Source organism: Malurus melanocephalus, unplaced genomic scaffold (assembly GCF_030028575.1).
Source record: "Malurus melanocephalus ecotype Western Australia unplaced genomic scaffold, MMel_1.1 scaffold_1322, whole genome shotgun sequence".
NCBI lineage: Eukaryota > Metazoa > Chordata > Aves > Passeriformes > Maluridae > Malurus > Malurus melanocephalus.
This window is the reverse complement of record NW_026624554.1, coordinates 6,167-12,138: the sequence shown is the minus strand read 5'-3', so window position 1 is coordinate 12,138 and position 5,972 is coordinate 6,167.

The following is a 5,972-nucleotide window of genomic DNA, read 5'->3' as shown; positions in this document are numbered from 1 at the left end:
GTGGTCCCGGTTATGGATCGGAGTTACCGGAGCTCCCATCCCCGTTATGGGGGTGGTCCCGGTTGTTGGGGGTCCCGCCGCTCCCATCCCCGTTATGGGTCGGTGGTCCCGGTTATGGGTCGGTGGTCCCGCCGCTCCCATCCCCGTTTTGGGTCGGTGGTCCCGCCGCTCCCATCCCCGTTACAGGGGGTGGTCCCCGCCAGCGGCAGCTGCTCAGGGTTCGTCCGTCTATCGGAGAAAACCCGCGGCGGGGGCGGCCGGGGGCTTTAGGGACAAGCTGCCAGCACAGGTCAGAAATCAGAGAAGCAGCCACAGMGATGGATAGGAATAACTTTCTGAGAATCAAAAGGCTGTAAAGGAGCGCGCCTGGCACCTCCGACAGGCGCTGTGAAAATACTTCTTCAATAGGAGAGCCTTTGTCAAGAAGGAGCGGTGTTTTTTCGCTCCCGCCGCTCTGCCCAGGGGTAACCTCACTCCCGGCGCTTGCTGGGGCTTGTCCAGCAGCCCGAAGGTRTTGCTGCTGCTCTGGGGCTGGCTGGGGTGCGTTGGGAGGAGGAACTGATACTTCCCAAAATAGGCTTCCAGTGGGTCTGGCTCSGATCTGCGTTATCCTGATAAATAGATAATGAGAACAAAAGGGAAAGACAAGGCAGAGCAAGAGCGGGTKGGTGAAGTTTCTGAATGCAAGAGGCTCCCGGTTTGGACTGGAAAGGATGGCGATTTCAGCTGGGTTTTGTGCTCGCTGGAGTTCTGTGCATTGCAGGAAGCATTCCGTGTTAACAACACCAGCGAGTCCCTGCGGAGCAGCCAAAGTTCCAGCTGTGCCCAGGGCAGGACCGGGCTGAGAGCCCCGTGCTCCTCCAGATCCCAGTCTTGTGAAACACGGGCAGGGACAGTGGCCTTTTCCTCGAATAAATGTGGCAGCGGTGACATTTAACCTGCTGGCSTTCCCAGTGTTTCCCCAGCAAACACAGGAGGTGAAAAACAAACTAAAACAAAGGAAAATGGGAGTCACTGGTGTGCTGTACATTGAGAGTGATGAATGAAATGCAAACTGGGACATGTACAGGATAATCTGAGAGCTTTCTGTACAGAAAATCTGAGTGAGGTGGGAGAAGGAGTAACTTCCAGAAGATCATCCCAAGAAGACAGTTCCTATCATTGTTTTGTCTTCCAACCAAATCAGTTTTGTTATTTGAGCAATAGTGTTCTAGGGAAACCTAAACATTGCACCTTTGAGTCTAAAACATGCCTGTTTTTAGGGCACAGAATAACTTCTGAAGTGTCAATATATTCAGCAAAAAGGCAGATCCCTCACCCTTAATGTGAAAGCCAGAAAAAAATACTTTAAATGAGAAAATTCTAGCTTTGTTCAGCCCTTGCTGTGATGCAGAAATAAGTTTCCTGCAATTATAAAAATGCAACAATTTTATTACATTAATAAACCACGTCTTAGCCTGGCATAAATCCGTGTGCATGCTTGGCTTAAAAAAATAGGAAGGGGCAGTTGTCACCCTCAACAGGACGAGTTGTGGCTTGACTGAAAGCAGCCTGGATCTTCACGGGTTCATTTCTCACCAGTCACATTCTCTCCCCCCCTCCACTGCCCAGTTTTTGTTATTCAGACATAAAAACTTCCTTTCCCACGAGTTGTGCGGGGATTGGGTGCAGTTGTGGGACATGCAGGGGGTGCAGCTGAGAGAGCAGCTCCTGCTGCYTTCCCTGCACCAGAGTGAGCAAACTGCAGGCACGAGTGAAACTGGGGGGAACTCTGTCTGTTAAAACAACCATCGCTGCTATCCTGAGCAAGAACAGCCTTTAAAAATCAATTCTGTCATGATAGGCTGGATTTGAAGTGGATTATTGTTTCTGTGCAGAGCAGGRGCAGCTCGAGGGCCAGCTGGGCCCATCTGCAGCGCGGGCAGTGGGAACTGAGCTTGGAGATGCTGCTCTGCCCCTCTGCATTTCACTCTGTCTCATTTTTTGAGTGTCCCAGAGCCAGGGACAGCCCTGGGGGAATGGCCTGGGCAAAATGAGCCATCTGAGTGGGGTGAGGAGCCCGCCTGGGGCATCCCTGTGAGTTTAGAGCACGCTGGGTTCTGTTGTGTCCAAGGAGCAGCTCTGTTTTACTGGAAGTTTCTGTAAAACTTCCCAYTTTGAGGAGCCAGAATTGCTGGGGCTGCTCAGTGTCCCATGGCAAGGTTGGAGACTGTCCCATCAGCAGAAGTTTAGTTTGTCTCAGTGCAAACAGCCTCTGGTTTGGTAAGCCAGGCTTTTGGCCGGTTTTGARGAGGGGACTTGCTCAAAAAACAGAGGATGTTGGCACAGCTCCCAGTTCCCAAGGAAGGGTTATCTCCCAGTGCAACCCAATCCCCCACCAGTGTGAGACAGGAGGATTCCTGCTCTGGCTTTTCTTTCTCTTGCTGTGTTTATTTTAACCATATTTACATGTGTAAATGTCCCACATGTCACCTGTGCCCCGAGCTGTGCCACTCCGAGGAGTGAGAGCCTGGCACGCTCCCCTTCCCATTTCCTCTGGGAAATCTCTCCCCAGGATGAATCTGACCCCTTTCAGTCAATGAGAGCGCCATCTCCTATTCCAGCCGCCTGTTTTCCATTGTAAGCTGATCGTTCCTGGCATGTGTGCTGTCCCTTTGATTGGAATTCATTCAGAAGCTTCCACATGCAAATGTTTGCCGGGCAGGAGCGCCTCAGCTGACACAGCCATTCATGGGGCTGGGTGGGAGCTGGGATGCTCAGCCCAACCTCACACCGGCTCTGGGGTTCTTGTAGCAGCTCTTTGCACCCGGATAGAGCAGGAAATAACTCCAGACCTTCTGCTCCGGGAAGCCCCCGGAGATTTATGGAGCGTTTATTTATTTATACAAGCGTGGCTTGTGGGAATGTGCGCTCTGCTGCTGGAATAAGCTGTGCTTCTGCACRCTCCTGTCATCTGTCCTCGCAGTGGCAGTTGTGAAATGTGCCCCCGAGCTTGGGAATCTGCCATTCGTGCAATTAATCCCGATATTCGGAGCCCTTTGCGCTGTATGGGCTGCGTTTGGGGTCTGCCAACTGAGGCACGGCAGAATGGTGCCTGCTCCCGAGTCACAGAGCGTTATCTCAGCCCAAAGATCAGATGCAACAAGAATTGTCTTGCTGAGGGATTAGCAGAGAGGAATTTCATTTCTGTACCTCACGCTGCACATGGCAGCACGTCCCTGTGCTCTCAGATGCCCGGAGAGTTTGGGTTTTTGTGTAACAACATCACACAAACCATGGGACGGGAGCTTGGGGCTTCTCTGCAGTTAAAATGAATCACCCATTTCCTCTCTGGGGACTGGTTTATGTGGCACTTTGAGTTTTTAAAGTGGGAGCACAGCCACRTTAGCTGTGGTTGTAGCTTTACTTTGAGTGTTTTGGTCTTTCCTGGTGAATCCAGGGTATATCTGTGTTCTCTGCTGCTTTCTTCTRGGAGGAAAAGTATTTAAGTACTATTTAAAGCAAACCTCACCACTCTGAACTTTTAATGTCTTCCCTGCACATTTGTCATAAATGTATTGAATTACTGAGTTTGATAGAGTCTGACTCKCTTCTTACATTAATTTATGTCCTGGTAGACAGTGTTTCTTGCTATGAATATCCTGCAGGAATAGAACATTGGGTCCGAGTGAAAAATACAGCCAATTATTTTTACTCTTTGTCTCAGGCTGGCTCCTATTCCGGTAACTGTGTCACGCTCCATGAGGATCTGCAGTTTTTTCATTCATTCCTGCTCTCTCTGGAGGGGCACTGGGGTGGTTTGGGGTGCGGTGTCACTGCTCCAAATCCAGCAGGTGGGATAACAGTGGCTCTGTTGGGGTCTGTGCTGGCACTGATCCCTTTGTGGGTGGTTTTACCCCACAAYTGCAGCAGTGCCAGGGTTGGGRGCTGCCACAGGACCTCGTTCYTYGCTGTTCCTGGGAAAGGTGCAAAGGAGTGACTTGRCAGCAGATGTCCTGTCACAAGTAACTGGGGAGAAAAAGCATCACAGGTTTTGTCCTCGTGGTTATTTCCAGAGCAGATTCCTWAAGAGGAAAATGGATTTTTTCAGACTCCCAGCTTCATATATTCTGGAATGTTAAAGAGCAGATTCYCAGGGAAGCAGATCTGGGCTGAAAACTGACGCTTTTAACCATCATCTTCAGGGCCAGTTTGTACATTGAGCCTCGTGCTCTCTCTTATCCTTGGGCTGTGAGTAAAAGCCTCAAGACTGGAGTTGGTTTTGGTCCATTTTTATCCTGGTTATGTAGAATTGATTTTTCTGATTTGCCTTTAAACATTGGGAAGCACAGAACAATATCCCCACAGTGGGAAGGAAGGTGGATAATGGAGTGATGTCTTTTCATGGTTAACATCTGGTGAGGATCTATTTAAACTCCGGAGAGGGGGAGTCCCTGGTTCAGTGTCAGCATCCTTCCTCTTTCAGATAAATTGTGAGCTCACAGTTCCCATCCTCATGTGCACCTAAAACACCCTGGGATGACAAGAACTCAGAGAGAGATTTGGAATTATTGTGATAAAACCAAGGACTGGAGGGGAGCTGCAGGCCCTGGGCATCCTCCAAGGGAAGGAACAGGAATGAGGAACACGAGAGCAGCTCTGGGTGAGCTGTGCCCAGCCACAACTGCAGCCTTCTCCAAAATTAATCCMGTTAGTGACCCAAAGGAAAACACAGCAACAATATGATCAGCTCAGCACTTCTAAAATCATTTCRGTCCCTATTATGTCATCTGCTTTAAATACCAATTGTTTGTTGCTGGGTCTGTTGCCCATCAGRGCTATTATTGTGAACTATTTGCCATTTGTTCTTTCCTGTCCTCTTAGCAATAACTTCCTCTCTTTGCATTTCTTTTACCTAAGAGCTGGACATCTGTCTTCCTTCTCACACAAACACATCAGCTCTGTGCTCAGCTGAAAGCCGGGGTGTTGTGGGGTTTTTCCTTTCCAGCACAAAGCTGTGGGGCAGGCCAGATGTTGGATTGGTGAGAATGCAGCCAGATGTGGCTCCAGGAGATTGTTTGGAGCTGGGTTTGGAGAGCTCAGTGAAGGGAGATGTTCACAGAAAGCACCGCTTCCCAAAGTGGCTGAAAGAAGTTACTGATTTACCCGGGGAGTGGGAAGTGACTGGGAAAATCTCCCTTGTTTGTACATCTCAGGTTATTTGAGGTTGGGGTTGAGGAAATGCCAGGAACTGCTGCAGGAGGTTCCTTGGGAGCCTTGGAGCTCTGCTGCTGCACCAGTGGTGGAGGGGGATTGATCTACAAACTGCAAACCAATTGTGGGGTATTGTTTGGGGAATGGCTGTTTGGAGGAGAGAAAGGTRAATTCCAAAGCAGTTCAGGTTGGTGCATTTCCAGTGCAAAAATGTATATTTTCTATATTTTAGCTCTGACAGTTTTTTGTTTGAATATTCCCTGATGATTATTTGAAAGGGAAATTTTGAATTTTGCACTYCAGTTTTCAGTTTTTGGGGGTGTCTGTGGTGGAAATGAGCTTTGCTTTGGAGGAGCACTGAGGCAGAGCTGCCTGGTTYCTGTCTCCACAGGGACTGAGCCAGGTAATACCTCAGTGCTGGAAAAAAAAAAACCTCTCCCATCACCCCCAACTGGAGGGGAACACTCAGCCCTGTGAGTACTTGCCTTGCTTTCAAAGGCATGAGTTGGCTTGTGCAGAATTAGACATCAAATTTTTTTTCGTGCCAATTTTTTGGGGATTGCAAAAGTTTCGGGAATAATGAGATCCAATTTGAGGCATCTGATTTTKAACTGGTTATTCCAGAGATAGATTTTGGATAGCTGCAAGTTGTCATGGTTCTAACAGGGCTTTTTTTGGAAGCAGAGATGCCGAACAACCACTTAGATTGAAGGACAGAGTGTCTCGGATGAGGCAGAGGGGCCCTGGAGATGCTGCTGTGTTTGTGCACCCTGAGAGGG